This window comes from Neophocaena asiaeorientalis, unplaced genomic scaffold (genome assembly GCF_003031525.2).
Source record: "Neophocaena asiaeorientalis asiaeorientalis breed wild unplaced genomic scaffold, Neophocaena_asiaeorientalis_V1.1 scaffold147, whole genome shotgun sequence".
NCBI lineage: Eukaryota > Metazoa > Chordata > Mammalia > Artiodactyla > Phocoenidae > Neophocaena > Neophocaena asiaeorientalis.
Window position 1 is genome coordinate 6,203,256 of NW_020173758.1, and position 9,450 is coordinate 6,212,705.

A 9,450-nucleotide genomic window follows, 5' to 3' on the forward strand; every position below is an offset into this window, starting at 1 on the left:
AAGTAACCTGTTTAACTCAGAATTTTCCCAAGTACTTCAGCCTGAAATCGGTCCCCATCCCCCTCCCACTTCTATTAACATTCCAGCAGAACTAGCTTTCTGGAACTCTAGGATACATTTCCTGATCCACACCTGTGTGGAACAGAATAGATCTCTTGGGATTAGAATAATAAGCTTCCATTTGGGGAAATGTTTTTGCATGGTTTCCTGAGTTTTAGAAATAGATGGCTTATCAAATAATGATATTTTATCTAATATGAACAGGAATAACGAATTTTCTCTTAAAGCAGACTTGACGCCAGAAAACCTTCCTTAACAGAGAACCCACAAACCTCCCTCTATCAATCCTTTAATGACGTTTGTCATTAAAATGAACCCATACTGTTTGTGTTCAGGGATGGGTTTGTTGTGTTTTGGGGATGACCCCTAGTGATATCCCGGTTGCTGAGCTAGTGTTAGTGTGGCTGAGTCTTAATGGGAAATCTCACCTGGGCATGCCAGAACTTGCAGGTCTCTTAACAAAGGCCCAGAGGGGTCAACTACTTAGAACTTGGCATTAGGCTGCCTTCTTTCTTCTAAAGCAAAGTAAACATGTGCTGGTAGATGTTAGATGCAATTATAAACTGTATCTCTTTACATAACATGTTAAATCCGATATTTGTTAGTTTAAATATGATACTGTGATTTCTGTTAAAGTTTATTTAGCATTAACTTTGTACTTCAAAGGGAAAGTTCTCTTTACCATGTTTTTTCCCTAAGTATCAAAATGTAGAAACAAAATTTATTTTATGCTCTCTTAAGACTTTCATTCTCAACTTTTCTTTATGATGGCTAACTCTCTGCTTCTCAGTGTTGATCTTTGGGGTCATTTCTACCTCCATGGATCTTTAATAAACCTTTACTTTTGATGCTTGATGTGATGGGAAAGAATCTGCATTAGTTTTGATTAGTGAGGATGGGCCAGTTTCCTGAGTCTTGAAAATAGAACAAAATAAATTATCCAGTCCGGACGGTGCAATCTATTTTCAACAGCTGGGGCATATTGAATAACTGAGACCACTATGAAAAGCAGACTCTTTATCCGGTTTTCTTGTTAAGGTGTTAAATAAGCACCACTATTCAGGATCTGAGGACAGAAACAACTGTCAAGGTTTCTAGGACCCAATAATACGCAGAAGGAAGTGAGTAATATCTATTCTTTTTTTTTTTTTTGGGGGGGGGACATGGCAGTGCTTCAGTGGTTTGAGTTGTGAAAATTGGCTCAGATTACTTTTTTTGTTTTTCCTGTTTTTATGGTTTCAGACCAGTGTACCAAACTTTCTGTAGAAGGGTAAGTGCCAAATTTTTGTACTCTTTACAGTACTTTTCCGATAGCCAGCCTTAGTTGATAAAGGTGGTTTGGAATAAGTTTGCAATCATTTATGTTGATGAACATAGTTATTTTGTTGAATGCCTCGTATATGAAGCTCTTATTTTCAATATTGGAGTCAAAGATAATTTACTATTATTTTTATCTTTAAAACAAAATTACTGTGGTTAAATAGGGGATAGTCAGGTGTTGATAAAAGGCCCAGAGCACAGTCCTTGGCCTGTTTTTCTGGTATCTGTTATTGCTAGGGATTCTATTCTGCTGACTTATGACCTTTTAAGCCATAACTTAGAAATGAATTTTCGCAAATCTCTGTTTCTTTAGATGAGCAAAATGATTAGTGTATAGCTTTATGTTAAATCTGAAAAGCAGGAGATTCTGTGTCCTTTTTTTTTGTTGGGTACTGGTCATGTTCAATTTTTGGCTCTGCCCCGTGAAGCCATTTGATTTTTGTTCTTTTGTAAGTGGGAAATAGCTTCGTTCTCCCCACTAATTCTTAGCAAATACATTTTTATCTTATAGGTCTAGATAATATAAACCATTGGCTTGCTCTTTTCCCTGGAGCTGGTGCATATATAGCGTGGATGTGTTCAGAGACTGGAAACCAGGTGTAATTTGGACAATTGTGTAAAGTATTTTTGGACATTGTCTATTTCCCAAGTATCCATACAAATTAGGGCTGAATTGTCTAGTACAGTAGCTATTACCTACATGTGCTATTCAGCACTTGCAATTTGTTTAGTCCAAACTGAAATAGACTACAAGCCTATAAAATACACATTCGATTTCAAAGGTTTAGTATAAGAAAAGTAAAATATCTTATTTATAATTGTGTTGATTACATGCTGAGATATTTCACATACATTGGATTAAACAAAATATATTATTAAAATTAATATTATTTCTTTTTATTTTAATATGGTTATGAAAAAAATTAAAATTACACATGTGGCTCTCTTTTGTGGCTTTCATTATATTTCCATTGGAAAGCAGTGATCTAGATTACATTTTTGTGATTGTACACAGTTTATGATTACAGATTTTTTATATAATTTTTGTTTTGAAATGTCCGTAGTTCCCAGCCACTTAGAGTTGTTCAGGCATATGTTGAATGGTCTCCTTGTAATGGTTATTCATTCATTCATTCATTCATTCATTCAACAGCTACACGAGAGTAACGTGCTCAACACTGTACTAGATTCTGGGCATACAACATAAAGGACACATTCCCTGTCCTTAGGAAGCTCTTGATCTTGTGCTAGTTGTGTAGATGGGATTCAGTTCAGTGATTGGAAGGGTGCTCAGATGACCTTTGAGATCCTTTCTAACCCATTGCTCTGCAGATATTTGCCTGCCTCATAACTCCTTGCTATCTGGAGAATTTACAGAGAATCAGAATCAAGATGTGTAAATCACAGTCATTTCTGTTATTTCTTAGTCCATCTACTATAGCTCTGTTTTATTCTTTAATGTAGTCTCCACATTGTAAACACTGTGATTCTGTTTTTCATTTATTCTTCATTTCAAACAACTTCATTACCAGAAATGCTTTCTTATTGTTTTGTGTAAATATGTTCTTTCATCTCTGGTTTCATCTGCTCATTATTAACATTGACAGGGTTGCTTCATTCTAAGTGATTTCTTAGATTCGTAGGTTGGAAACAGTGGTGTGTTGGTAAACCGGCTCTGTAATTAAAGAGCATTTGCTGATTTGTGTGGTGTAAATTTTCCCTCCAATGCTGATTTGGGCTCTCAAAATTTTTGAATATCTAACAGTTGACTCTTGAGAGCCTGTAGAAAGACAGCTTTAGTACAATAGGGAATCAAGCCCTTTCTCTTTGTATCTCTTTGGGGATGGTGATTCTAGTTTTCTTAAATTTAATTTTTCTTCTACTGCTTCTCTGCAAAATAAATGTAAAAATAAACAAAAAATCCCAATTGCTTCACCTATAAAATATTCATAATTCAGTCTTTCATTCAACAAATCTTTATTGACTGCCAGTGATTTTTATAACCACTTCATCATAGTTTTATGGTTCAGTTGACTATTATGCCAGAAATCACATTTAGAAAGATAGAATTGCCGGGATGGATAGAATTTGGATGGTCAAGCGTGAGGTTGAGCTAAATTTGTATTTGGATGTCTCTAGATAGCTGTTGGTTGTAACATTAGTCTTCTGTGTTGGGGGTTAGAGACACACGATGTATTCTTCAGCAGGGATGAATGATTAGAAATCCTGGGTGTTTGGGGTATTATTACCTTATGTCCTGAATGAAGAGCAGCCTTGTGTTTACCTGTTTAAGGGAGTAATGCAATATATGGTAAAGCTGTCATGGTATGGAAGTTAGAGCTGTAGTTTTCCCAGGCAGCACAGGATGTGCAAGCGTTTCCCCTCAATTGACATCTATGGGATTTCAGTGGTCCTTTATGAGGGAGGTGGAAAAATACATGTCCTTTTATTCAACTCAGTAACCATTTGGCTCAATAAATATAAATGAATGCATGGATGAATGAGTATAAAAGCAAACCAGGAGTTAAATAAACAACTGGGAACCAAAACCGCAATAAAAACTGTGGGAGTATAAAACTTTGTAGCACATTGGTATAGTGATTTAAATCCTGAAAGCTCTGTGTAGCCTCTCTAAAGTGTCTGGGTTAAAATAAAAGTGTGTTTAATACCACTTGACAAAGAAAGAGAAAACTACTTTGAATGTCACTGCTTTTTAGCTTTATTCAGTTAATACTCTTTGGCAAAGAGAACAGAAAGAAATGATCTTAAATGGACAGAAGGGATTTGGGGTTAATGCAAAGAAAGCTCTTCTTGCTAGTGAGGATGGAGGTGTCAGGCTCTCGAGTTAACAAAAGTGGCCATAGGATATCATCGAACATTTTCTTGGGATGATCTCCCAAGCTCCTTTACTTAATTTAAACATTTATTGACAAACATTTATTGACTATCTATTTCATGCCAGGCACTGTATTAGGTACTAAAGAGACAATGGTGAGTAAAAAAACATATAGATCCTGTCTTCTTAGGGACTATTGTAGAGAGAGAGTCAGGGAATCTAATAAGCACATCATGATATAATGTCAAACTGTAGTTAAGTCCAGTGGAAAAAAATGGGGACCTGATCTAGCCGGAGTGGGGTTGGAGGATTTTCCCTGAGACAACTCATCTTTGAGCTGGGATCTGAAGGGTGAGTAGGGTGACCTAGGCAAGGCGATTGGAGAACATGTGACCAGGGGAGCAAAGGTTCAGAGTGCCCCTCTGAGGAGCTCAGGGAAGGGGGTTGTGATGGGCACAGAGCGTGAGGGAGCATGATGTGAGGAGGAGACTGGAGAGGCGGGGAGGGCCAGATACCACAGGCCTTGCATCCATTTTAGGATTTGAACCTTCCCTCGAGAGAGCAGTGGGAATCAGAGAAGGGCTACAGCAGAAGAGTGGCTGGATCAGACTTGCCTTTTAAAGAAATCACTCTGGCTGCAGTGAAGAGAACTGATTAGAAAGGCGAGGGGTGGATGTGGGGAGGCTCTTGTAGTGTGTGAAGAGGTGCTACGTGAGAGGCAGCAGAACCAAGGAGAAGTAAATGCGTTCACAAGATGTTTAGGAGGGAAACACAGTGGGGCACGGTGCAGTAGGGTACGGGAAATGAGAGAGACAGAAGGACTTCTGGGCTGTAGCTTGAGTGATTGTGGAAGCTGTGTCTTTTACCAAGTTACAGAGGATTGGAGGATCAAATTATTGTTATTGTTTTGAGGTAGAGGCAGATTCAAGAGATTCTTCTTCCACAATGAGTTTGAGATGCCTTAAGACACCCAAATGGAAATGTCATGTATGTGGTTGGCTGTCCTGCCTTGGAGTTTTAAGGACTTTGTGCTAGGGAGATAAATTTGAGGGTTATTGGCAGATAGATGGTACCTTACATAGATGAGATTGTGTAGGGCAGGGATTTTCAAAATGTGGTCCCTCCTACCAGCAGCACTGATGCCACCTGGAAACTTGTTAGAAATGCAGATTCTCAGACCCCGTTCCATACCTACTGAATCAGAAACTCAGGTGGGGCCCAGCATTCTGTGTTTTAAGAAGCCATCTCGGTGATGCTGATGCTGATGAATGCTAAAGTTTGAGAGCACCTTGTCTCGGAAGAGAGCATGGAGTGTGGAGAATTTCAGTCTGGAATTGAATCTTGAAGAGACTGGGAGGTGAAGGATGACTTTGCAGAGGAGATTGGGAAGGAGTAGTGTTTAGAGAGGTCAAAGCAAAATCCAGGAACAATGAAGAGAATATTCAGAGGGAATTACTTGTTCTTGACCGAGTAAATAAAATGATGCTTACAGAATGTTCCCTGAACTTAGAATAAGCAAATCTAGAGACAGAAAGTAGATTAGTGATCGCCAGGGTTGGAGTGGGGACGGGGAATGAATGAGGAGTTATTGCAAATGGGTATAGAGTTTCTTTCTGGTGGTAAAATGGTTTCGAATTAGTGGTGTGCATTGGGACTATACTAAAAATCACAGCATTATGAATACATTAGAAATCACTGAATTGTACATTTTAGAAAGGCTAAAATGGTGAATTTTATCTCAATTTAAAAAAAAGTCCCCTGGGCTTAGCCATATGGAGATCATTGGTGACCTTAGTGAGAAATGTTCATGGCATGGATGAGGGTGGAAGCAGAACAGAGGAGGTTAAGATGTGAGAGAAGAGAAAGTGGGGGCAGGAAGATGAATAGTTTTTCAGAGAAGCCCTGTTTTAAAGAGGAGGCCAAAGAGAGGGTGGTGGCTGAAGTTAAGAAAATTTCAGATATTTTTTTTCTTTTAAAGATGGTAGGGACTTGAAAATGTTTGACTGCTATTGGGAAGGATCCAAGAGAGAGATACGGAGAGGAAAGAAATCATCCACTGTGTTGAATAATGATGCAGTTTCAGGGTAGGAAAGGACTTTTGAGTTTACTAGAGCCTGGTGTTTTCCTAATCTTCACCTCCATTTCCTATAACAATGTAGGTGAAAAATATTTCTTGCAAGCCATCTGCCAATTCAAACTTGAACGTCGTGTGGGGCGGGTTATCTTGCTGCCTTCCAGGACCAACCATTTTATTTTTAGATGGTTCTAACTACATTGGGTGGTTGAGGAAACTCAACAGGTAAGATTTATTTATAAAGTAGGAGATAATATTGCTTTTATAGAGTAAAATTTTTCAGCTTCTTAAAGTACTTTCAAACTTATTATAGTCATTTCCTTCATTCTTATTTCCAGAAGAACCCAGTGCTGCCACTTCCTGAGCCTTTTGCGAATTATCTGGTATTAGTTGGGTTGATGCTCTGATTTTTCCCCTGTCACCTTAGTATTCAGTTTTCTTGGTCTTCTAATTTATTATCACTCATGTATCTGACTTCCAGCTTTCAGAATTTTATTGCTGTTGTCTGTTCTCATTCTCCCTGACCTTGTTGGATTCCATTTAAAAAAGCCTTTTAAAATTCTCTTTTTAGTGGGGTTTTTGTAGATAACATGGATTTACTCTGCCACTTTTATCTTTCTCCCTTTTTTTCCCCCAGAGAATATGTAACATGTTTTTGTGTCCCTTCACTTTTATGGTTACTTTCCTTTGACTATGTATGAGCCAGGTGCCACTAATAAGCCATTTCTCTCTTGCCTAGTTATGAGGGCAGGTTTTGGGAACCTGTTGCCTTCATGAGGATTAAATGTGTTAACGCATCTAAATTACCCAGCATAGTAAGTGTTGGAAAAAGGTATGTCATCAACTTTCCCCAGTCCTGAGGATGTGACTTAATTTTATTGCATCCCTTATTATACATCAGTTTGTGAATGTCAGCCTGTCTTTCTAGCCTGCTGTAACTGCTTTGTATCCTAATTTTGTCAGATGGCCTGTTAACGCACCCTCGCTCTCAGGTCTGCACATTTGATCACCAAGTCACCAGAGCTCTCTTTTCAGTTGTTGGTAAAAACTGTGGCTATGCTAAGACAAGAGATATCATGATAATCTCACCATGCTTTGCAGACAGTACGAGAGACTGGATCTGGAGCTTTTCTGATAACTTACATTTGTGGATCGGTCTAGCTGCGTCTAGGTGGGAAGATACACTTGAGGGAAGTAAGGAGCACCTTCAATTCTTATCATTTCTTTTACTCTTTTTAAATACAGATACTTTTTTCCCTAAGTTTTTCTTTTCTCTACCAAAGCAGTAGTTTTTAAACTAGGGTCTATAGAGAGAATTCAGATGACAAAAATATCATTTTTAAAAAAATTATTTATTTATTTATTCTTGGCTGTGTTGGGTCTTCGTTTCTGTGCGAGGGCTTTCTCTAGTTGCGGCGAGTGGGGGCCACCCTTCATCGTGGTGCGCGGGCCTCTCACTGTCACGGCCTCTCTTGTTGCAGAGCACAGGCTCTAGGCGCGTAGGCTCAGTGGCTGTGGCTCACGGCTTATTTGCTCACGGGCCTAGTTGCTCACGGGCCTAGTTGCTCCGCGGCATGTGGGATCTTCCCATACCAGGGCTTGAAGCCGTGTCCTCTGCATTGGCAGGCAGATTCTTTTTATTTTTTGCGGTACGCGGGCCTCTCACCACCGCGGCCCCTCCCACCGCGGAGCACAGGCTCCGGACGCGCAGGCTCAGCGGCCGTGGCTCACGGACCCAGCCGCTCCGCGGCACGTGGGATCTTCCCAGACCGGGGCACGAACCCGTGTCCCCTGCATCGGCAGGTGGACTCCCAACCACTGAGCCACCAGGGAAGCCCACAAAAATATCTTTATTTTCACTAGCCATGTAAGTTATAAGATTGCATCCAATTATAAATGTTGGAAATAAACTATAGTAGTATTAGCAATATAAGTGACTTTTTCACAATAGAAACTACATTTTTATATCCCATTGCAGTTGTTGCATATATCTTAAGATATTTATGTTCATTTCTTCTTTAAAATTATAGTTGTTATCAGACCTGCTACTAGATCTTGTTATATATCAATATTAACAATAAAGTATGGTATTATAAATTTGTTTTGTTACATTTTGATGACTTTACATTTAATTGCATTAGTGTTCTGTTATTTCTATGTATTTTATTTTATGCATTTAAAAACATTCTGAGAATAGACATTCACAGGCTTCATCAGAATGATGAAGGGGGGTCCTGCTGAAGGGGGGTCCATGACACACAAAAGATTCTGAACTCTTGTCCTAAAAAGACAAGTTCCTACAAAGGAATGTGTGGTTATTTATATAAACTAGTATTTTGTCTTAGATCCCCAGCTACTCCTTTCTCTGGTTTAATCCCTTAAAATTTGCTTCTTAATATATGGCTTATATCTTTACAAGATATTTGAAATGGGGTTATTTGTTTTTCACTGACCCATGAGTTCAGATGGCATTAAAAAAAGAACTCTTGAAATCACGATTAAGTATCTAGAATAACCCTTCCTTAACATAGGTTAACTTTGATGTTTCAGGACTTAAACATTTCTGTTAGGCTGCTTTGCTAACCTACTATTTTTAAATTAGGTTATCAGGATGCTGAAACTCAGTGATGTTGACATTGCATTTAAATTCGTGGCTTAGCAGCCATAGTTTCAAGTTACCTTAGATGGTTGTGATACAAGATTCAGTTTTATGTTAATTATGTGTTAAAGCCTTTAATGGTCATTTTCTCCCCATGGAGCATCTTCTGTGGCCGCCCCCTTCCTCCCCACCTTGGACCAACTTTGTGTGGTACATTTGACTTTGTGATTGGCAGGTGCCTGACAGCTCTATTCCTTCAGGTCAGCAGTGGGGGCTGGGAAGAGCGACTGAGAGCCTTGAGGTCAAGTTTCTTGCCTTGGACACCTTGGAACATTGTTAGTGTTAAAGCTCCAGTGCCAGTTCTTGCTAACTGACCTGAACTTGATACTTCAGTTTTATGTTGCCTAAAGCAGGCCTGCTAAGTTGCTCTAAAAATTTAAATAAAGGATGAAGCACTCAGTTTTCGGTGCAGTAGGTCTCTACTCCTTTTGATAGAACACTTCATGGTGCATTAGAAGCTCTCCTGGATCCTGAGAGGAGATTGTTTGGAAGCATTTTCCT

At 39.1% G+C, this 9,450-nt stretch overlaps 1 protein-coding gene across 5 annotated transcripts in view; it reads left to right on the plus strand.

The window, feature by feature from the left end:
• Positions 1-9,450, plus strand: part of CDC14A (cell division cycle 14A) — a 178,434-nt gene that overhangs the window by 73,492 nt on the left and 95,492 nt on the right. The gene's annotated exons all lie outside the window — the stretch shown is intronic.